A 13,744-nucleotide genomic window follows, 5' to 3' on the forward strand; every position below is an offset into this window, starting at 1 on the left:
TTGTAGTGAATTCTAGTTTTTAATTACATGTGGTAAATAATTTTCGGATTTGTCTATTGTATTTTAGAAAAGAATGTATTAATTAATTTCTTTATTTTATTTATTTGACAAATATTTAATATTTTTTAGATTGTAAGACATTTTGAAATATTGGTATTACGATTGGTCAATTTCAACGAGTTTTCAGTGAGAGAGAAATCAATATTAGGGAATAGAAATATTAAAGTACTATAAAAGAGACGGGAAAAAAATTTTTTTCTACTTATAAATCTCGAAATTGGGTCCCGACTCATTTTTTTATGGTTATGAATATCTTATGAAGGTTCATTATCTTTTTAAAACCATCTGAAGAAATATTTTTAAAAACTATTTTTCCAGAAGATTAAAATCAAGCGTTTCTTTAACAATATGTGAACTGGGTTGCATAATTTGATTATTTCAATGCTGCCCTCTTCCGGTCGAAACAAATAATATCTGCATAGTATTGCAACAAATTTTATTAAAGTCCATTGATTTGAATAGAATAATTCATGCAAAACAATTTATACATTAAATGCACTTTTAATTACATAACATACTCCAACGTTTTATAATGGAAAAATTCCTTTATTATTCTAAAAACATGAAAATAATAGTTTGCCAAATATTACAGAATATTTTTTAGTTTGTAAGACATTTTGATGTTCAAGTCAGGTATGACGATTGTTCAATGTCAAGTCGAGCTTTCAGAGAGAGAGAGAACAATCTTAGTAATTAGAAATTTCAAAGTGCTGTAAATGAGACTGAGAGAATAATGTAAAAATTTCTGTATCTCTACTTACAAAATTCTAAATTGGTAGGCTTGGGTCCAAATCTATTTTTTTATGGTTATAAATACCTTAGAAAAGTCCATTAAATTTTTGAAATCATCTGAAGAGATATTTTTAAAAAATATTTTTCTAGAATATTAAAATCAAGCGTTTCTTTAACAATATGTGAAGTTGGTTGCATAATTTGATTATTTCAATATGCTGCCCTCTCTCGGTTGAAACAAATAATATCTGCATAGTATTGCAACAAATTTTATTAAAGTCCATTGATTTGAATAGAATAATTCATGCAAAGCAATTAAAACATTAAATGCACTTTTAATTACATAACATACTTCAACGTTTTACAGTGGATGATTTTCCATAATTCGTAAATGAAATTCATTTATAAAATTAACATAGTTATATTATTTTACTGGAAAAAGGCGGAGATGTTTCGTAAAAATATGAATTAATAAAACAGGAATTCAAAGCACGTTAATTTCCAAGCAGGTACATTCGAAATACACGTTTGAAGTTGCTTTGATGTTTTATTGCAGTGTCGAATAATTTCATGCATTGAAAATAAATGATGATAATTAACTTTTTTATAATAAAGCTTGACGGTTTAAAATTGAACGGATTTAATAAGTGTATCAAGGACAAAAAATAATTTGCCGCTGTCTACGCTGATTTATCTGGGTCGTACGTTTTTTGAAAAATCTCCCGTCCGTTCCGGTTTTTCGTTGCAGCACGCGCGTCCCGAAATCAATCAGGGAATCCGGCCGGCTCACTTCGACAGGGTAATGCTTCCCGGATCATCGACCGAACGGCGATTATTCCGCCGGAAGACTAATGAGCGTCGGCGGCGTAACTTACACGGACACGGGCTTCTTAAATATGTGCCCGGTAATTTCGCCGTAATGGTTTTTCCCCTTGACTCGGGTGTTTCGGTTTTTCCGGCGGCGCGTGTTCGTACGTATCAGTTTCCATTAAAGTTTTTGCGCGACGTTGCCGGGACGTTGGCCCTTCTGTAGCTGGTGGCGTTTATGCAAATCGGCCCCGACGAAATTCTGATTTATAACTTGGGCCGTTAAAGATGGTTTGCGGTGCCGGAATAAGAGAAAGCGACAGTAGACCGTAGACAATCCGTAAATATGTGATGCACGAGGTCGTAAAGAAGCCCGTCCGGGTTTCCGGGTCGGTTAAAGTTTTGCCCGTTTCGGCGCAGCCAGACACAGAAACGCGCCACTAATTAAACTCCACTTTACATATTTATTACGGACCACATGTGTAAATTGGTCGGTCGGTACATTTCGCATTTATAAACTGGTAGATTTATAAATATTTGCCGGATGCGGTTCGAAGCACCGAAAGCACCGGGTTCGTTCCGTTACGGAATTACGCCAAGAGAATATTTAATTTCGGACGCACAGACGGCATTTGCAGTTGCACCACGATTGCCGTTTTTCGATCGTTCGTCGCATGTCGGCCCGCGAATCGATTAATTGCACGATTGACTGCCAAGAAAAATACCAATCGTCTAGATAAAACATTATTAATCGCTCGAAAATTCTCCCCCATCAATACAGCGAGAAAGCATTCAGTTAGTTGAGTGGAATGGTCGCAGATGGTAGCACGTTATTTAAGTTAAAATACGTAACAATATTTAAAGATTAATATGTATTTTTTGTTGATATCAATATAAAAATTTAATAAAGATGTAACTTAGAATCATCTAATTGGAAATTAATATAAAATTTTCAGACAAAAGAATTAATAATGTTGATATTTGTAAAGCGTAACAACATTAATATTATAAGAAAACTTTCGGTTAGTTGAGCAGAATCCTCGCAGATGTTAGCACCGTATGAACGTCAAAATAGGCAACCATATTTACACAATAATACACATTTTTTGTCGGTATCTATATAAAAAGTGTAATAAAGATGTAATGCAAAATTACCTGATTAGAAATTAATATTAAATTTTCAGGTAGAAGAATTAATAATGTTGATATTTGTAAAGCGTAACAACATTAATATTATAAGAAAACTTTCGGTTAGTTGAGCAGAATCGTCGGAGATGTTAGCACCGTATGAACGCCAAAATAGGCAACGATATTTACACAATGTGTATTTTTTTGTTGATATCAATATAAAAAGTGCAATAAAGATGTAATACAGAATTGTTTAATTGGAAATCAAAATTAATTTTTCAGAAAAAATAAATAATAATGTTCATAATTTTTCTTTGTAATCGTAGGCTGTTATATATAATATACAGATCCTCAAATAAAATATTATTAATTAAAATATACTAATCTCTGAATAATATTAATAATTATTCAAATATTATAATATGCTTCGTTCGGTTAGTTAAGCAGAATCGTCGCAGATGTTAGCACCGTATTAACGTCAAAATAGGCAACCATATTTACACAATAATACGCATTTTTTGTTGGTATTTCTATAAAAAGTGTAATAAAGATGTAATGCAAAATTATCTGATTGAAAATTAATATTAAATTTTCAGGCAGAAGAATTAATAATGTTATTCAATTTTCTTTGTGAAACGTAGACTGCTAAGAAAAGTACAAATCGACTAAAGAAAATATTGGTTGCTCAAAAATTCATTAATATAACAAGAAAACATTACATATAAAAGTGTATTAAAGATGTTAATTGGAAATTAATATTAAATTTTCAGATAAAAAAATTAATAATATTGATAGTTGTAAAGCGTAACAACATTAATATTACAAGAAAACTTTCGGTTAGTTGAGCAGAATCGTCGTAGATGTTAGTACAGTATTAGCGTCAAAATAGGTAACTATTTTTACACGATATGTATTTTTTTGATATCAAAATAAAAAGTGTAATAAAGATGTAATACGGAATTGTTTAATTGGAAATCAAAATTATATTTTTATGGAAAATAATTAATAATGTTAATAATTTTACTTTGTAATCGTAATCTGTTAGAAAATATATAGATCCTTAAATAAAATATTATTAATTATTCAAAAATTATAATAATGTTAATAATTTTTGTGATAAACACGGGCTATTAATAAATATACTAATCTCTAAATAAAATATTAATAATTATTCAAATATTATAATATGCTTCGTTCGGTTAGTTAAGCAGAATCGTCGCAGGTGGTAGCACGTTATTGAAGTCAAAATAGGCAACCCTATTTACACAATAATACACATTTTTTTGTTGGTATCTATATAAAATGTGTAATAAAAATATAATGCGGAATTGTTTAAATGGAAATCAAAATTAAATTTTCAGGCAGAAGAATTAATAATGTTATTAAGTTTTCTTTGTGAAATGTAGACTGCTAAGAAAAATACGAATCGACTAAAGAAAATATTGGTTGTTCAAAAATTCTCTCTTATTAATATAATAAGAAAACATTCGATTAGTTCAGTGGAATTGTCGCAGACGTTTCTTACACACTAACATATAATTTATTGTTGGTATCTATATAAAAGTGTAATAAAGATCTTAATTGGAAATTAAATTTTCAGACAAAAGAATTAATAATTAATTTCCTTTATAAAATGTAGACTGTAAGAAGCATATGGATCGTATAAGTAAAATATTTATTTAAAATTCTCTATCATTAATATGATTAACATTTGGTTATTTTAATAAATTGTCACAGATGGCAGCACGTTGTTTAGTTTAAAATAGGCAACCCAATTCACAGAATACGTATTTTTGAAGAGTGGAATATAAAAAAATATCAAAACTATAATTCAAATTTACCTGAGTGGAAACCAACATGCTTCGGATGCTCGGACAAAAGAATAAATGAGTGTTAACAATTTTTCTTTGTAAAACGCAGACAGTTCCGCATAAATTGTGAAAAAAAATCCTACATCAACACGATTACTATATAAAAGTGCAGATAGAAATGACGAACAGCCGTATTAGAGTATTCAGTGAAGGTAGACAGCGTTCAGTAATAGATGGATTTCCCGAATGAAAAATGCGCGATTTCCGCACACGTGTAAATCGACCGCCCATAAAAATATGCAGATTAACATCGTGTTTCCCGCGAAACCGCCAATTTGTGAATAAAACGCGTCGCATCAATCCGTTGAACAGATGCACGGCGGCCCGTCATAAAATACCGGCACAATAAAAATAAAGTATGTTGCATTTTAATTGGTCACGTCGCGGCTAAATGTCTTTGCTAGCGACCGTATATTCCACGACAGACAACTTTTAAATATTTTACGGGCGCGCAACGCTAAACTTTCCAGGTAGGTATGAGTTACGGGGAATTCGTTTTAATGTCCCGAGATTATGGAAGGCGAGCTTTTCCCGCTTACTACCGCCATATTGTTTCTAACTTCGATCTATGAGAGTTCTCTGTTTTATGTTATTTTCTTGTGTAAAAATCGTGTTTTATGTTTTATGCACGGAGATGGCAGCACTTAATGATTATTAACAGTAGGCAACCGGGTTCACTTATAGTATAATCAGTGCAGTTTTTATAAATGTAAATAAAACTGGCAATTCCAGATTATTCCAGTATATATTCGTATATGTTATTTTAAGTTTTATTTCACGTATCCATTAAATAGAATGAGAAAAATATTATTCAAATTTACCTTAATAAAAATTAATATGCTTTGCATAAATTTTAATATTTATTTTTCAAAACGTAGAGTACGAAACTAAACTCCGATAATCCAGATAAAATATTTTAATAGAAAACCCTCGGTTGGTTAAGGTGAAGTGTCAGAGATGGTAGTACGTTATTTAAATCAAAATAGGCAACCAGATTCACATGATTACTAGGCACACTAGGCAACCCAGTTCACATATACCATAATTATTGTTTTTTTTTATGAAAGTATATAAAACAGCAAATATTTCAGTATATATTCATAACGAAATATGGATTGTTTATGTTTTGCGTCACGTATCCCGGGAAAGGAAAGAGGAATGGTTGAGGTAGACCGCGTTCGTAACAATTCCGGGGGTTGGCAGGGCGGGGGGAGTCGTTGCGGCACGTCGAGTGGCAATTTTTATTTAAATCTGTCCGCATATCCACCTTCTTCGGGGCCGCGAAATTCCCCAGACAATCCCCGGGGCCGCCGACCCATCATCGTCGATGCGATGGATATAAATGTGTAATGGGAACCTGCGAACTGTTTTCCAAACCACCTGCCAACTTCTCAAATTTAAATATATAAACCGATATGTGCCATTACGAAGAGCTTTCGGCCCCCTCAAATATTTATGCCGCGAATGAAACGGGAACAGATGCTGAACTGCCTTAAAATACACCGCGAACAGTTTCGCGTGTCCCTGTCTTATGTAGGTTTATATATATTTTTTTGTTGGGTCGGGTGAGACGGGAAATTTCGCGCGATGAACTTGAATTATTCAATAGGAAAATTTCAGACGCCCCCGACTGCAAAAATACCTACTCGAGAATTATTTATGTGACCCGTTCACCTCTTACAGGTGTTCAAGTGTTGCACTCGACGAATTTATTTGGGGCTCTGATTTTACACGTTCATCTATTCAAATGTTGATGACAACTTGACTTTCTTATTGACTTTTAAGCTTCAAGTACAAGTGTACCATCTACTCGGGAATTATTTATGTGGCACATTCAGCTGTTACAGGTGTCCAAATGTTACACCACACTAACTTATTTGTGGTGTATACATTCATCCGTTGAAATGTTAACAAGTGGTTTGAAATTCATACATCAAATAAAAATTTTTCCCTGATAAATTCAGTTTTTCTCTTAATTCAATGTTATTGTTCTTTGATTTTCTTACGGACTGTTAAGCCACAATTACTACTCAAGAATTACATACACATTTACCTCTTACAAATGTCCAAGTGTAACACCAAACTAACTTGTTTGTAATAATGGCTTTACACGTTCATCCATAGAAATATTGACAAGTGGTCTGAAAATTATACATCAAATACAAATTGTTATCTGAATAATTCAGCGTTCTTCTTCATCAGTATTATTGTACTTGAATGTTTTTTAATGACTTTTAAGCTACAATTACGAATATATATAGTCGAGAATAACTTATATGACACATTTACCTCTTACAGAGGTCCATGTGTTACACCAAACTAACTTATTTGTAGTACAGACTTTGCACGTTCATCCATAGAAATCTTGATAAGTGATCTGAAAATTATACATCAAATACAAATTGTTATCTGAATAATTTAGCTTCCTTCTTCATCAGTATTATTGTACTTGAATGCTTTTTAATGACTTTTAAGCTACAATTAGAAATATATACAGTCGAGAATAACTTATATGATACATTTACCTATTACGGATGTCCATGTGTTACACCAAACTAACTTATTTGTAGTACAGACTTTACACGTTCATCCATAGAAATCTTGACAAGTGGTCTGAAAATTATACATCAAATACAAATGGTTATGTGACTAATTTAGAGTTCTTCTTCAGTCAGTATTATTGTTCTTGAATTTTCTTACTGACTTTTAAACTACACTTACAAATAGATATAGTCGAGAATTAGAGAATTACTTATATGACACATTTACCTGTTACAGATGTCCAAGTGCTACATCAAACTAACTTATTAGTAAGACTGGCTGTACACGTTCATCCATAGAAATGTTGACAAGTGGTCTGAAAATTATACATCAAATACAAATTCTTATCTGACTAATTCAGAGTTCTCCTTCAATCAGTATTATTGTTCTTGAATTTTCTTACTGACTTCTAAATTACACTTACAAATATATATAATCGAGAATTACTTATATGACACATTTACCTCTTACAGATGTCCAATTGCTACACTAAACTAACTTATTTGTAATATTGGCTTTACAAGTTCATCCATAGAAATATTGACAAGTGATCTGAAAATTATACATCAAATACAAATTGTTATCTGACTAATTCAGAGTTCTACTTCAATCTGTATTATTGTTCTTGAATTTTCTTACTGACTTTTAAACTAAACTTACAAATATATATAGTCGAGAATTACTTATATGACACATTTACCTGTTACAGATGTCCAAGTGCTACACCAAACTAACTTATTTGTAAAACTGGGTTTACACATTTATCCATAGAAATGTGGACAAGTGGTCTGTAAATTTTACATCAAATACAAAATGTTATCTGACTAATCCAGAGTTCTTCTTCAATTAGTATTATTGTTCTTGAATTTTCTTAATGACTTTTAAATTAAACTTACAAATATATATAGTCGAGAATTACTTATATGACACATTTACCTGTTACAGATGTCCAAGTGCTACACCAAACTAACTTATATGTAAAACTGGGTTTACACATTTATCCATAGAAATGTGGATAAGTGGTCTATAAATTTTACATCAAATACAAAATGTTATCTGACTAATCCAGAGTTCTTCTTCAATTACTGTTATTGTTCTTGAATTTTCTTACTGACTTTTAAATTAAACTTACAAATATATATAGTCGAGAATTACTTATATGACACATTTACCTGTTACAGATGTCCAAGTGCTACATCAAACTAACTATTTGTAAAACTGGATTTACACATTTATCCATAGAAATGTGGACAAGCGGTCTATAAATTTTACATCAAATACAAATTGTTATCTGACTAATTCAGAGTTCTACTTCAATCTGTATTATTGTTCTTGAATTTTCTTACTGACTTTTAAACTACACTTACAAATATATAGTCGAGATTTACTTATATGACACATTCATCTCTTACAAATGTCCAAGTGTTAAACCAAACAAACTAATTTGTAGTACTAATTTTACACGTTCTTCCCTAGAAGTGTTGACAGGTGAAAATTCTGCATTCTTCTTTAATTATCAGTACTGTTCTTGAACTTTATTTCTCACTACTAATCCCTAATTTTAAAAATACCCACTCGAAAATTGCTTATGTGATTTAGTCACTTCTTACAGGTATTTAAGTGTTGCACTCGACGAATTTATTTGGGGCTCTGATTTTACACGTTCATCTATTCAAATGTTGATGACAACTTGATTTTTTTATTGACTTTTAAGCTTCAAGTACAAGTGTACCATCCACTCGGGAATTATTTATGTGGCACATTCAGCTGTTACAGGTGTCCAAATGTTACACCACACTAACTTATTTGTGGTGTATACATTCATCCGTTGAAATGTTAACAAGTGGTTTGAAATTCATACATCAAATAAAAATTTTTCCCTGATAAATTCAGTTTTCCTCTTAATTCAATGTTATTGTTCTTGGATTTTCTTACGGACTGTTAAGCCACAATTACTACTCAAGAATTACATACACATTTACCTCTTACAAATGTCCAAGTGTAACACCAAACTAACTTATTTGTAATAATGGCTTTACACGTTCATCCATAGAAATATTGACAAGTGATCTGAAAATTTACATCAAATACAAATTGTTATCTGAATAATTCAGCGTTCTTCTTCATCAGTATTATTGTACTTGAATATTTTTTAATGACTTTTAAGCTACAATTACAAATATATATAGTCGAGAATAATTTATGACACATTTACCTCTTACAGAGGTCCATGTGTTACACCAAACTAACTTATTTGTAGCACAGACTTTGCACGTTCATCCATAGAAATCTTGACAAGTGGTCTGAAAATTATACATCAAATACAAATTGTTATCTGAATAATTCAGCGTTCTTCTTCATCAGTATTATTGTACTTGAATGTTTTTTAATGACTTTTAAGCTACAATTACAAATATATATAGTCGAGAATAACTTATATGACACATTTACCTATTACAGATGTCCATGTGTTACACCAAACTAACTTATTTGTAGTACAGACTTTACACGTTCATCCATAGAAATCTTGTGAAATGGTCTGAAAATTATACATCAAATACAAATTATTATCTGAATAATTCAGCGTTCTTCTTCATCAGTATTATTGTACTTGAATGTTTTTTAATGATTTTTAAGCTACAATTACGAATATATATATATATAAACGAGAATAACTTATATGACACATTTGCCTCTTACAGATGTCCATGTGTTACACCAAACTAACTTATTTGTAGTACAGACTTTACACGTTCATCCATAGAAATCTTGACAAGTGGTCTGAAAATTATACATTAAATACAAATGGTCATCTGACTAATTTAGAGTTCTTCTTCAGTCAGTATTATTGTTCTTGAATTTTCTTACTGACTTTTAAACTACACTTACAAATAGATATAGTCGAGAATTAGAGAATTACTTATATGACACATTTACCTGTTACAGATGTCCAAGTGCTACATCAAACTAACTTATTAGTAAGACTGGCTGTATACGTTCATCCATAGAAATGTTGACAAGTGGTCTGAAATTTATACATCAAATACAAATTCTTATCTGACTAATTCAGAGTTCTCTTTCAATCAGTATTATTGTTCTTGAATTTTCTTACTGACTTCTAAACTACACTTACAAATATATATAATCGAGAATTACTTATATGACACATTTACCTCTTACAGATGTCCAATTGCTACACTAAACTAACTTATTTGTAATATTGGCTTTACAAGTTCATCCATAGAAATATTGACAAGTGATCTGAAAATTATACATCAAATACAAATTATTATCTGACTAATTCAGAGTTCTTCTTCAATCAGTATGATTGTTCTTGAATTCTCTTACTGACTTTTAAACTAAACTTACAAATATATATATAGTCGAGAATTACTTATATGACACATTTACCTCTTACAGATGTCCAAGTGCTACACCAAACTAACTTATTTGTAAAACTGGGTTTACACCTTTATTCATAGAAATGTAGACAAGTGGTCTGTAAATTTTACATCAAATACAAAATGTTATCTGACTAATCCAAAGTTCTTCTTCAATTAGTATTATTGTTCTTGAATTTTCTTAGTGACTTTTAAACTACACTTACAAATAGATATAGTTGAGAATTACTTATATGACACATTTACCTGTTACAGATGTCCAAGTGCTACATCGAACTAACTTATTTGTAAGACTGGCTGTACACGTTCATCCATAGAAATGTTGACAAGTGGTCTGAAAATTATACATAAAATACAAATTGTTATCTGACTAATTCAGAGTTCTACTTCAATCTGTATTATTGTTCTTGAATTTTCTTACTGATTTTTAAGCTACAATTACAAATATATATATATATATATATATATATATATATATATAGTCGAGAATTACTTATGTATGTATGTAGAATGTATTTATTTACATTTATCTCTTACAAATGTCCAAGTGTTAAACCAAACTAACTAATTTGTTGTACTAATTTTACACGTTCATCCCTAGAAGTGTTGACAGGTGAAAATTATACGTCAAATATTATTTAACTAATTCTGCATTCTTCTTTAATTACCAGTACTGTTCTTGAACTTTATTACTCACTACTAATCCCTAATTTTGAAAATACCCACTCGAAAATTGCTTATGTGATTCAGTCACTTCTTACAGGTGTTCAAGTGTTGCACTCGACCAATTTATTTCTCGCATTGATTTGACACGTTCATCCATTCGAACGCTGCCAAGTGCCCGGAAACAGATACAACAAATATAAATTGTTATCTGACCAATTCAGCGTTCCTCATCAATCAGCCGTATTGTTCTTGGACTTTTACTGATTGGCAACGCGTTCCCGAAACTGGGATATAATTAGAATATCGACACATGGTTGTTTTGGTCTGGTGCCCGTCGATAGTTTACTGTTGCATAGTTTCGGCCGGACATTCACTCCGTACAATGTCCAAACTATCACTAACTCCTGGTTTTGTCTGTTCATCCGCCGTTTACCCCCTTTCTAATTATCGACGCATTCTACCATTAACTGCCCCTAAGGCTCAGTTAATTGAATTACCGGACAGCTAATAGTAAAAAAGTGTAAATTGCAAGGGAAGAGTATATTCATATTAAGACGTTTGTGATGTATGGTTTGTATTTGCATTCGGTCCGCAAAATATATGTAATTTATGGGTACAGGCAAGTTGGGACAGGACAGTATTTATAGATATCGAACGCCCCGTGCATAACAAACGTTCGGTCCGACGCAAAATGGAAATTAAGGAGGCGATATCTATTTAATTTATATTTATCTGCTGCACCGGAAAAAACCCGTTCGACCGGCGTAACTGTGTGCATTACTATTTTGATTTATGCATTTGTTTCGGCCCCGGTTTCGCTAATAGATTTTCCATTAAATTCGGTAATTTTTTTCGGTGGGAAAACAAACCGGTGAAACGGTCGTAAATCAGACCTGTAGTTTCTTAAATAGCCCGACACTAATTTAAATCACGGCGAACTGCGGAAGCGGTGAAGTTGGCGTTGGCTCGGAAACTATGTATCTGTAGGTATTTATCCTTCTCCGGCTATTGAATCGGTCCGAGTGACAAAATGATTAATGTACTTTAATAATGGACCGATGCGTTTAACAAACTTCGCCTGTTCTGTTTTAATTGTCGACGAGGGGGAAACGGTTTAACGCCAGGAAATATGATGTATGTTCCGAAGATACTGTTTTGCTTTTGCTGACACCTAAAACATGTGTTTTGTTGCTCCCTGATTTTCGTTTCTCCATCTAAAAAACGAACATGAAAATAAATTAAAATAGCCTTTTATATAACAACATTAATAACATAGATCCGATTGATTTCGGTCTATTGTAATAGTGCTAATGGAAAGTTGTAAATTTAGACAAAAATATTGATTATTGAGTTCCATTTATACTACAAATAAATTATTAAATAAACGTTAATAAAACTAATATTTTTGTTTATCCAGTTATGAAGTAAACATGAAAATAAATTAAAATGGTTATTTGATATTGTAGACTAAAAACAAAAATACAATAATATTTTACAAATATTCCTATAAAATCCTGTTAATAAACTTTTGTGGTCATGCTAAACTTTTTAAAATTTTAAATATTTTAGCCATAACTCTTTTATTTAATGCGAACTGTTATATTAATATTAATTTATTATTGTTGTTTTATATTGTATTAAAAAACTACTGTATTCTGATGCTATAAAATGTTACAAATATTATTGTGATTGATTTGATTTGATCTCCGACCTCAAATAATGGCGAGATATGGATTTTGTCATCTTTCAAGAGCACTTTTCAATTTAAAGGTGTCTCAACTTAACTTTAAAAATATTAAAATTTTGTTATATTTAATTATTTCTCTAATAGCATTGTATTTTTTAAGTGAAAATTTCTTTAGCCACGTTGGGTATTTTTTGGTAGGGAAAAATCTTATGGGTTCGCGTCACCGACATGCTTCTAGGTTCTTCTTTTGTTAATAAATTCATACAAAAGAAAAAAGTTGTTGATTTAGCTGGTAACTTCGGTTACTAGACCAACAAACTATATGTCAAGAGGCACCCGAAAATTAGACCTTAAGAATAAAATCCCGGAACTAGAGGGTGAGTTACAGCTGTACATTTGGGAGCATTTTGAAATCAGGTAAAATTTTACTAATGCAGTGGTTTCGATAAAGGCCTGCAGCTAAGCTGGAACTGATTTTGAAGCTAATATCTATTACTGTTTAAAAGTGAAGGGTTCATAGAGGAGAATGCCGTCTGAAAGGAATCTATATAGAAATATTCGAAATTTTCAGGATCATCTTTATTTCTGATGTACTCTCAAGGAAAAAATCTGCACCCAATTCTCTTACCATCGTTACCAACGCGCTCAATTTCGTCGAAAAGTAATGGATATGAATGCCGCATCGTAAATTTTATTTTCCCGTTTAAATAACACGGAAACGGTGTTCTCTTGGATTTTGAAATTTTTTAACTCTCGTTAGAGATAATATTTCAAAATGATCAAAACAGATTTTTATAGAAAATTTAACGCTCTACAAAAAATGTTTCTTACAGTTTTTTAATATATTAATT

General features: G+C 31.3%; 1 protein-coding gene and 1 long non-coding RNA gene across 6 annotated transcripts in view; one reads left to right on the forward strand and one right to left on the reverse strand.

Annotated features, from left to right (window-relative positions):
• LOC109600091 (beta-1,3-glucosyltransferase) overlaps positions 1–13,744 on the forward strand; it is an 84,591-nt gene that overhangs the window by 21,808 nt on the left and 49,039 nt on the right. The window lies entirely within an intron of this gene.
• Positions 7,470–10,810, reverse strand: LOC126265491 (uncharacterized). Of its 2 annotated transcripts, none has more exons than XR_007547973.1 (3): positions 10,787–10,810; positions 10,313–10,400; positions 7,470–7,548 (listed from the first exon to the last, which is right to left on the reverse strand). It is a non-coding gene; the product is annotated as an uncharacterized LOC126265491 (long non-coding RNA). The 2 variants fall into 2 exon arrangements; XR_007547972.1 differs by lacking the exon at positions 7,470–7,548 and adding an exon at positions 7,883–7,927.

This window comes from Aethina tumida, chromosome 5, assembly GCF_024364675.1.
Source record: "Aethina tumida isolate Nest 87 chromosome 5, icAetTumi1.1, whole genome shotgun sequence".
Classification (NCBI taxonomy): domain Eukaryota; kingdom Metazoa; phylum Arthropoda; class Insecta; order Coleoptera; family Nitidulidae; genus Aethina; species Aethina tumida.